This window comes from Pyxicephalus adspersus, chromosome 3 (genome assembly GCF_032062135.1).
Source record: "Pyxicephalus adspersus chromosome 3, UCB_Pads_2.0, whole genome shotgun sequence".
Classification (NCBI taxonomy): Eukaryota; Metazoa; Chordata; class Amphibia; order Anura; family Pyxicephalidae; genus Pyxicephalus; species Pyxicephalus adspersus.
The window spans coordinates 103,729,639-103,739,491 of NC_092860.1; positions in this window are offsets into that span (position 1 = coordinate 103,729,639).

A 9,853-nucleotide genomic window follows, 5' to 3' on the forward strand; every position below is an offset into this window, starting at 1 on the left:
AGGTTAACAGTCCTTTTATAATTTTAACTTGAAAGTGATATATATGTATTAGAGTTCAACCCCATCTGTATGGTCATGAATGTATCTGTTGTAACATGACAATCAAAACCTTTTCCCCGAAGCACCCAGAAAGCACCCAGAATCGCACCCAGATGTATGGCCATTTGCTCTTGTCACAGGAGAGTCATGACTTCAAAGCAGACACACGTGTACACAGATTTTTTGGTCCATGCAGATGTGCAATAATTATCACTGGTAACAATATTTAGTCATTATTTCCAGTAACAGTAGAATGAATGTGTATTATAAAAATCAATGCTTGGTTGTATGTAGAGAAAAAGGGACAAACAGCTGGTATCCTGCTGCATCGTAACCAAAAGAATACATAGGTGGTTGGTCATTTAGCAATCTGGCATAATTAGTAAACATTACTGGACACTTGTACAGAAGCTGAATGTTTTTTATTTTACAGTGCTGCAAAATATGTTGGCGCTAAATAAATACTGTTTATTATTAATAATAATAATAATAATAATGATAATAAAAATAAACAACATAGTACAGCACAACACTGAATTTGTGTCAGTATTGTAACACACCAGTCCTTTGCCATGCATTGAGGTATTGCAGGTTATCACAATGCAGTAGTGTAAATCAAGCTATATTGTGCTATGATGTATGTCATTAACACTGATACAAGCTGAAATAGTACAAGACAAGAGATAGAGCACCCAACAATAGCATACAAGTTTAAAACTTTTTTGTACATTGGGATTTCCAGTTATGTAAAAGAAAACCAACTGATTGTACCTGAATTCTACATTAATTCATGTAATGTAAAGATAATGACCTTTCTACTTTCTCATTTCATAAGTAATAGTATGAAGCCACCCCTCTAGGGTCAAAATGTGAGAATATTGTTAAAAAGAAAGAAAAGAGAGGGGTTTCAAAGCAACTTGTTAGTAAATATTTTTAACAAGGCTTTTAAGCAAATGAAATTTTATATCCAAAGTGTTTATATACATCTGTTTCCCGTGATACATGCATAGGAGGGATACTGATAAACTAGACATGAGACACCTTTATTATTTTTATTACTATTATTATTATTAAACAGGATTTATATAGCATCAACATATTACGCAGTCCTGTACATTAAATAGGGGTTGCAAGTGACAGACTAATACAGACAGTGACACATGAGGAGAGGACCCTGCCCCGAAGAGCTTACAATCTAGTAGACCTATACTAGATATTGGTATTGAGATATTGCGTAAATAGTCAAAAGAAACGCCTCATTGCCCGTCACCTCGTGGGCTTCCTCAGGGGTATGTAACAAACGTTTATGCTTTTTTTGTAGTGAAAAACTGATAGTGATGGCAGTGTGATAAAGGATGATACTCTTGATGTATAGTCCAGTTTGCAGAAGGTATAAATTATGCAGGAAGCTGGTAGGTTCAAAATGATATTGGTGACAAAAAAAAAAAGTTTAAAAGTGGGATCCAGATATTGAAAGTTAAGAGGGCAGTATTAGTGTTTCCTATAATCATCAAAGGCCTTGTTAAATATATTTACATACAAGTAGCCCTAAAACCCCTCTCTGTTCTTTCTTTTCAATGATATTCTACAATAATACGCTTAATTGCAAAAAAATACCTATTGGCCTTACCTGAAATCCAATGCTGGTCTGTGTCCTGTGCAGTCTGCCGCGCTATTTTATACAATGTTATTAGCTTTGCCTGTTCACACAGTTATGCCGATGATGAAATGTTCTGTAACCGTAGCCCACTTCTTGTACCTGGGTGACAAAGCTACTCTTCTTTAGATACAGTACAGTGAGTGAGAATTTTCACTCCACAGCAGAAAGTGTGTTGTTGGCAGGATCACCAGGTGAAAATAAAAGGAATCAAGTCTGAAATGGAAAATGAATGCAGTCACCACATCTACGGACTGGTAAGCTGCAACACATCATATTGTTGTTCTTCGATTTAGAAATGTTTAAATTATATATTTAGTTTACAACCTAAATGAGGAATTTTCTACAGCACCTTCTTGTAATGCTTGTTTTGTCTTGATGGGTTCCAATATTGTAAAGTATTGTTTAATAGTCTTGTCAAAACATATTTGTCAAAAACATACTTGTTTTTATAGTATATCCAGAGTGCTACACTAGACTTTCCATAGTGGTGACTGGTCCACCAAAACCTGTGTTCCTCTGCGGTTGTGTTGTCACCCCTCAAACAAATATTATCACATACAATGGAGGACCAGAGGCCACCGTTGTATGTGATAATATTAATAGCTATACTTAGAACCTCTTCACAAAGAGGTCATTTTAAAATTTTGAACATAAAGGTAATAGTCTAGTTCAGAATTAAGTTTAGAAAACACCACTTAAATGGTTGCGCCATTCTGGTTTTCTCTGCATTTCTAAAGCTGTACTCATCGATAACATCAAAACAACGTACAAGAACATTTTCAAACTCTCGACATGACAATATTGTCAAACCTTTAGGAATGATGGTATTGAATCCATGGTTTTCAATAATCTATTTTCTACTTTTGTCTTGATACTCATGCACCAGACATGAAGCTGCAGGTACTGCTGACACTTGTTAAATATTGGTAGTAGGTGAAATGAGGTTGTGCTACTTGTAATGAATGTCAGGTCTTTGTATGTCTGTGTGTTTATTTATAGTTCATAACCTGTGACATCTTGTCATATTTCTACTGTCTACCAGCTCAGCCTTCCATCTGAACGTCTTGTGTTGACACGGCTCAAAGTAATACTGCGTTTCCTGATGCCGCACACCGCACAAGAATGATAATAGCTTTCCTCTGTCAACAGCACTGGAACAGTGAGAGGAAAACAAGGCACCTGAGGGAATGAATGCCATGTTACTACTTGCTAAACATTCCAGTGAGCTGAGAAAGGAGAACTCTTCCTTAATACCTTTATCACACCATCTGACCTTCCCCTGAGCTCTGAGGGCAATAAAATGGCTAGTACATGAGGCAGCATGTAGCTTCTCCATACAGTGATGGTCTGAGACAAAAATCACCCATTGTGAAGATAGCGACGCATTCATACTTGATAGTCTGGAATCCACTTGGAGTTCAAAAAGGTGCCAAGATTTTATGAGCCGCCTGGTAGTCTGTAAACATTCAGACTAATATTAGATGCAAAGATGGTCTCAGCTGTTACTGGAGATTATTTGAGCAGCTGTAAGATGTGAAGTCCGCAGACATGTATGTAGCTTTCAAGCCACTGTTACCGCTATAAAACAGAATTTCAGCTTGGCTGCCGTGCTTCCATTCAGTCACCCAACCATTGGGTGAGAATGTAAATGCATTTAGAAAAAACAAAGAAGCTTTCTGTAGATGAAAAGAGGCTTTGTTCTTTTAGGGTTAGTGTCATTAAAACCGAAAGATTTATTGTTAAATTTAAAGCCCAACTTAATTTTATTACAGTTTCCATTCACAGTATTTGCAGTGGATTCCTTTTCCTTCCGATGCCACATATTTTCTGATTTGGCAGTCGTTGTATATATGGGAGGTGCACAAAGAAAAATTCAGTAGTATACGTTAAATTTCTCAGTATGGTGGCAAACGCAGCAGGTCTAAAGAAAACTCGAGGTAAAGAAGTAATACATGGGGCCATGTATTTACATTCATGCTAACCTATTGGCCTCAGGCTTATTGTCATCAAAATAGGGTGCTCCACTGAAGGATTTCCTTTTCCTCCCTTAGTGACATTGGTCACCAATACAAACAGATGGAGAATCTCCACAATGGGGTCAAAGACATCAATAAACAGCAAGTTCAGATGAAACTAAAACATGTGGAGAACATATGAACTCTACACAGAGGGTGTCCTTGGGTGGACCCCAATTCTAAAAGATAACATGTTACCAGGTAATAAAGTTCTGATTTACCCCTGTACCATGCTAAAATTTACCAAAATTGGTATTCAGAAGTATATACTCTAAAGACCCTGTCAGATTTAAATTGTGTAAATAATTTCATGTATCATAATTATACCATATTGGATTTCAAAGTTATCAGCACAGCTGCTTTGTTTAATTGACTTAATGCAGATGTGCTCTTCTGACATCCCACCCAGGTAAGATCTTAGATATATAATAAACCAGATGTTGTCCTTCCCTTCTCCTTTTTCTCTTTCATTACTAGACAGAAATGTAATGTTTGTTAAGCCGAGTCATTTTGAAATGTGTTTTTAAATGGAGATTTTTCTCAGTTAAATTATACATGCCTCAGATGTGTTGCTCTGCAATTACAATTTGGTTACCGCTAAGTGGACTATGTGTTTGAAATGTTAAAGTGCTAAAAGTAACTCATACATTGCAGGTCAGGAGGATCAATGCAAATCCTACCCACAATTAATGATGAAAAAAATAAATTGGGGATTCACTCCACAGGTAATATAGACAATACTCATTTTGTTTCAATTTAAGGGCAGAATAATCACCCAGGTTAAATGTGTAGCTTTTCTTATTTTATTTGTCTTTTTAAAGTCTCATTGTGTACTCAGTGCTTGGTAAACCTAGGTTCCCTGTGCACCTTCACTGTTTGGTCTAAATAAAGGCAATTACATTACAATGACATGGTGCACCAAGCCATCATCATATCAGGCACGATACCATCATTATATCATACATCATACACCAGATACTACAGGTCAATTTATGTGCTGATCTGTGCAGGAGGTGGTAGCTCTACCAACAAGCAGAATCTTTTGGATTGCATTAATTGGATAATTTGTGGTAAACATTTGTTTGTTGCATGCTCCTGATTTGCTACAAAGTGATTTGATCATCACTGCTCACAATCATCTGAGTGTACTTGCCCACCGCTAGAAGTAAAATATCCATTTTCTAATACTAATCTGTATTACATATACTGTAAATAAACTATGCTTTTTAAACTGGTAATCCTCAACAAAAATGAATTAAAAATTGGATTAAATGTTTATTTTTGGGTTAATTTTATTATTGATCATTGACTTCATAATGATGGGCCAATGGGAAACCATGTATGTATTCATCTGAGGTTGTTATTGCCATAATTGGGTGTATCAAAATGTTTCTGGTAAATAGAGGGGGGCTCCAGGGATATTACATATACTATAAACAAATACATTAAAATGTAGTATACAATCATTGTATCACAAAACACAGAACAAACAACACTCTCAAGTATGGTATTAGGGTCAGTTCACTCAGACATACCATGTGGTATTTTAGGAAAGATGCATTTTCATGGATCTGCTAAAGATATTACATGCATGTTATGTCAGCAATGTCATATTATTCTGTATGTAGAATTAGTACACAGGTCATTGATTTTCATTTCATTCTGTTAATATATTGCTACTTTCTGGTTGATGTTAATTGTAAGGTATAATGAGTTGACTATTGAGTAGAACAGTATATGAGGGTGGAGATGAAATAATTTTTGCAGTGATTAAATGACTCTTATGGGAGTATCTGAGTTTAGTAAATTTAAATAAGAAAATATATTGCAGTAAAGTAAGGGGCCTGAGTAATTGTAGAAGAACTTTCAGTGCATTAGTTAAAAAACCCTTACCTTGGCAGTGATTAGAATACATTACTAAGAATTCATTAGCAATATTAAGATGAAAACACATTCTATAATTAATAACCACTTTAAGTGGCAAAGTTGCTGCAATAAAACAAATATGTAGTGGTTTTGTAGATAAATTTCTTTCTTTTTTTTCTATCTTTCTTTCCTGAAAAAAATGAAGTTATTTTGTTGATTGTAGGGTTTATAGGCTGTATTGAATATAATAGTGTCTCCAACTCAATGACTGCATGTCTGAGCTATATTTATACATGTGTGATAAATTGGTTTTAGTATGTGAGCAGCTGGGCTAACAGAGGAAGATTTTTTTTTTTTAAAGATTTTTTCTTGAAATGTTATGGTTTAACTCCAACTAAAATATTGTATTTGTTTAGGACCTTTCCTTCCTCCATAACAAATAGGGACAATACCGAGTGCTTTGGGGTATTGAGGAGTATTTGACCTCCTCTTTTGTGACAATGGTTGGGTCTAGCATCCAGTCACTAGGCCCACGCACCTTCACATGCCCAAGCACGTGCCATTACTGCTCCCACTAGTGTCTTGCTCTACGGAACTTTAGTCCTGATTGTGCTGGATGAAAGACTGGCAGGAGGTGCCCTACAAAATGATTCTCAAGAGTCCATAGCTCTCTTCAAAGACAGCATTGCCTTGTCTCAATTGGTCAAGGTTAGAGTGGCAGAACTCCAACTAAAAATAATGTGATAATAATAAATAGCATTACCATAAACAATAACAAAATTACCCTGTGCTGCCAAATGTACCTTCAAACCAGAGCAGTATTTTTTCCTGCCACTAGAAATTTACAATCTATTGGTCATTATCGAACTCACTTTCTCTGAGCCCAGATCAATCACAGCTGCAATTAGACAGATAAAAGGAAAAGTAGCACAATGATGAACTACTTTTCGTTATCTTCCTAATTTCACATGAACTGAATGCTTTCTTGTGGTTTGTTCCCTTAGCTCTGTTGTACAATGACTGCAAGAGTCTAAAACCAGGTCAAAATATTCAGGAACTCACATTACTCAATTAATTTATAATTATATGCATATTTTTTCTTTCATATATGTCCTAAATACAGCATGAGGCTATATATATATATATATATATATATACATGTTTACATAAATTCAAAAATAGGAAGGAGGAAGGGACTTTGAAGGCATACTTAATCCCATTCTTTACTGACCTATGCTATATATCAAATAATGATTTACATTTATATTTTGTACTAAAAACAACTTTATTAAAACATTCATAAAAGAATGAAAAAAAACTATGTTTTATTAAAGTTGTTTTTAGTACAAAATATAAATGTAAATCATTATTTGCTATGTAGCATCAGTCAGTAAAATATGAAATTAAGTATGCCTTCAAAGTCCCTTCCTCCTTCCTATTTTTGAAATTTTGTTCTTAGAAAAACTATGGGATGTGGCATTGAGAAATTAGAGGGGAAACCTATTTTGTTGTTTTATGTTATTGTGGCATGTGTCCCTGTTGGGGGAACTTCCTTACTGACAGTAAGATGGACAGAAAGTGTTGGGAATTATTTTTATAGTGATTAAAAAGTAACATTTTTGTAGGGTTGAGAAAGATCAGAACCTATGTGTTGTTTTAATTGCTATCTGTAATTTTCTGTCCCAATAACCCCCTATTTAATTTTAATCTGTCCAAGATCAAGAACCTGGCAGATGTTTTAACCCTTATCTGATTTTTTCAAGACTAACAAAACATTTAGTTAGCATACAAATTGCTTGGGTTTGTATAGCTGTTTTGGAAGCAGGTCATGATTTTTTCCTTTTTACTGTACTATTTTATCATGTCTACAGTAAAGATCAGATACACCTGGGGATCTGTAGGGTTTGTAGGCTTTCAGCCTCTTTTCAACTGTCATAAAGCCAAAAGATATTGATAAATCTTTAGCCTGATGTGGATAAAGCAACACTTTTTTAAAATAAATAATTTACAGTAAGCATCTCAACAAACTGACATGAAAATCATCTTAAGGAGGTACTTCCTCCTTTCCATATGATATTAGATGCATGCTCTGAACATTTTCACCATTTGGAGATAAATTAAGAATTTGTGGGAACTTAATAATGGCTGGGGATGTTTACCTTGATCAGGATAGTTCTTTTTAGCTTTGCTATAGGTATCTAGCCAGCCAGATATTTATCAGTAGGTGTGTAAACTAAGGTCACCTCTACTGAAATATAATTGATGTCTTGATCACTTTATAGTGCTTCAAACCTAATAGTTTTATTCCTCCATGATAGCATAGCTCATGCTGTACTTCCAGGCACACTCTGTATATATCTGTGGGTCTTATTTATTGTTGCACTTCTCTCTATTTCAAGCACCTCCCCCCCCATGCTGCCATGTATTTTGTAAATGGTCAAAGAGGTGCCTGATTTATTAAAGCTTTTCAAGACTGCAGAAGACAGACTACCATGGGAGAAAATGAGAGATCATGCAATTCTGGAATGGATTTCTTACATTCCAGGTTTGCTGGATCATCCAGCAATCTGGGTGCCCAGTAGCATTGGAGAGCTTCCATTCAGACACACCTTTCCTTTCTCTCCCAGCCGGCTGTACCCACCCCTTGAGGCAGCAGGTTCACCTTTCCTCAAATATCTCCTGACCTTTGTGCATCTAATTATCTATATATTCTCATCCTTGGTTGGTGATTTGAAAACAAAAAACAGTAAATGTGATGAAACCTAGCTAAAATTGACATCTTTGCTTTGTGTATGAAGGAACTAAATATGGCACGTGAGCATGCTTATACAGCTCTGTAAAAATTTCACCTATCCAAGCTTTGGAGAAAAACTCAAATACAGGTAGTTTTGCTTTCCATGGTCCAACCTAATTCCAGACATTTTTGTCTTTTGTTGCCAGAGTGTTACCTGACATATCTCTTCTAATCTTTGTTTGGACAACAGGCTCAGTAAGGCGTTGGAATTTTAAATCCTCTACCCCTAAAATTTACTTAAACCAAGAAAGAAATGTCCTGTTGAAATTAAACATTTGCAGGAAATCTGTCCCACTCACACACTGACTTATCTACAACATTCACACGCAATTCTATGAGAGAACCTGGATGTAGAATGGATCAGTCATAGAACACTTATTATTAAAACTGTCTCAGATATTGTAGAACTGATAAACTGTGTATATGTAGAATACTAAACTGTTTCACAGTCTTCTCTAGAAGGTACACTGAACTCCACATGCACATATTGATGTGCAGTCTCTGCACACCTAGGTGCCAGAATGAATAAACTCGTGTGTACAGGTGCAGGAGTTCCATCATTCTGGCCAATTAAAATGACCCAAGACTCCAAACCCTTAAAAGTATTGCGTAAAAGGTGGACACCTTTAAGGGAGCAACTGATGCGCGTTTAGTTTAACTTTGCTTTCAATTAACTTAAATCACAAAAGACTTCTATCAATTACCAGAGTTTTTTTCTATGTAGTATTGGTATATGTTTACTGTCTTTATCCTTCTAAATCCTTTATTGAATCTGAGAGCAAATGTCAGAAGATTGTGTGGTTTGCTTATCACTCACATTTTCCTTTCTTTTTGGAACTCTGCTATGGTAGGGCAAATATTTCATGAAATAAAATACTGATACTGAAAAAGTCATAATTTGGGCATGGTGGGGGTAGGTTACATTCCTACAGATTATTGTATGGGCTTGTGTTTAGGCTTAGTATAGTTTAAATCTAAAACTCATTCTTAGCTGAGTAATGGTCAGTGATCAGTGGAGATGTGCTCATGTACATTGTGAACTGTGATGAAGTGCCCCCTTACATTGGTAAATAATGGAGATGTGCACCCTACATTGATGGGGAATGGTAAAATGATCCACTTCATTAGTGGACTGTGGTAAAGTGACCCCTTACATTGGTTAACATAGATTAAGTGTTCTATTACATTGTTGCACAGTGATGAAACATACCCTTGCATTCCTTGAATGTGGAGAAGAGCACTTTACATTGCTGGTGAGTAGTGAAATGACCCACTTCATTGGTGGTCAGTGGTGAATTGCTGCCATGTATTAATGGGCAGTGGTAAAGTGTCCTCTTACATTGGTAAACAGTGGTGACGTTCTCTCTTACATTTGTAGATAGTTTAGAAGTGTACCTTCAAATTGGTGCTGAGTAGTACATTTATTTCCTACATTAGTGAACAGTGATGGAGTGATCCACTTCTTTGGTCAGTGGTAAA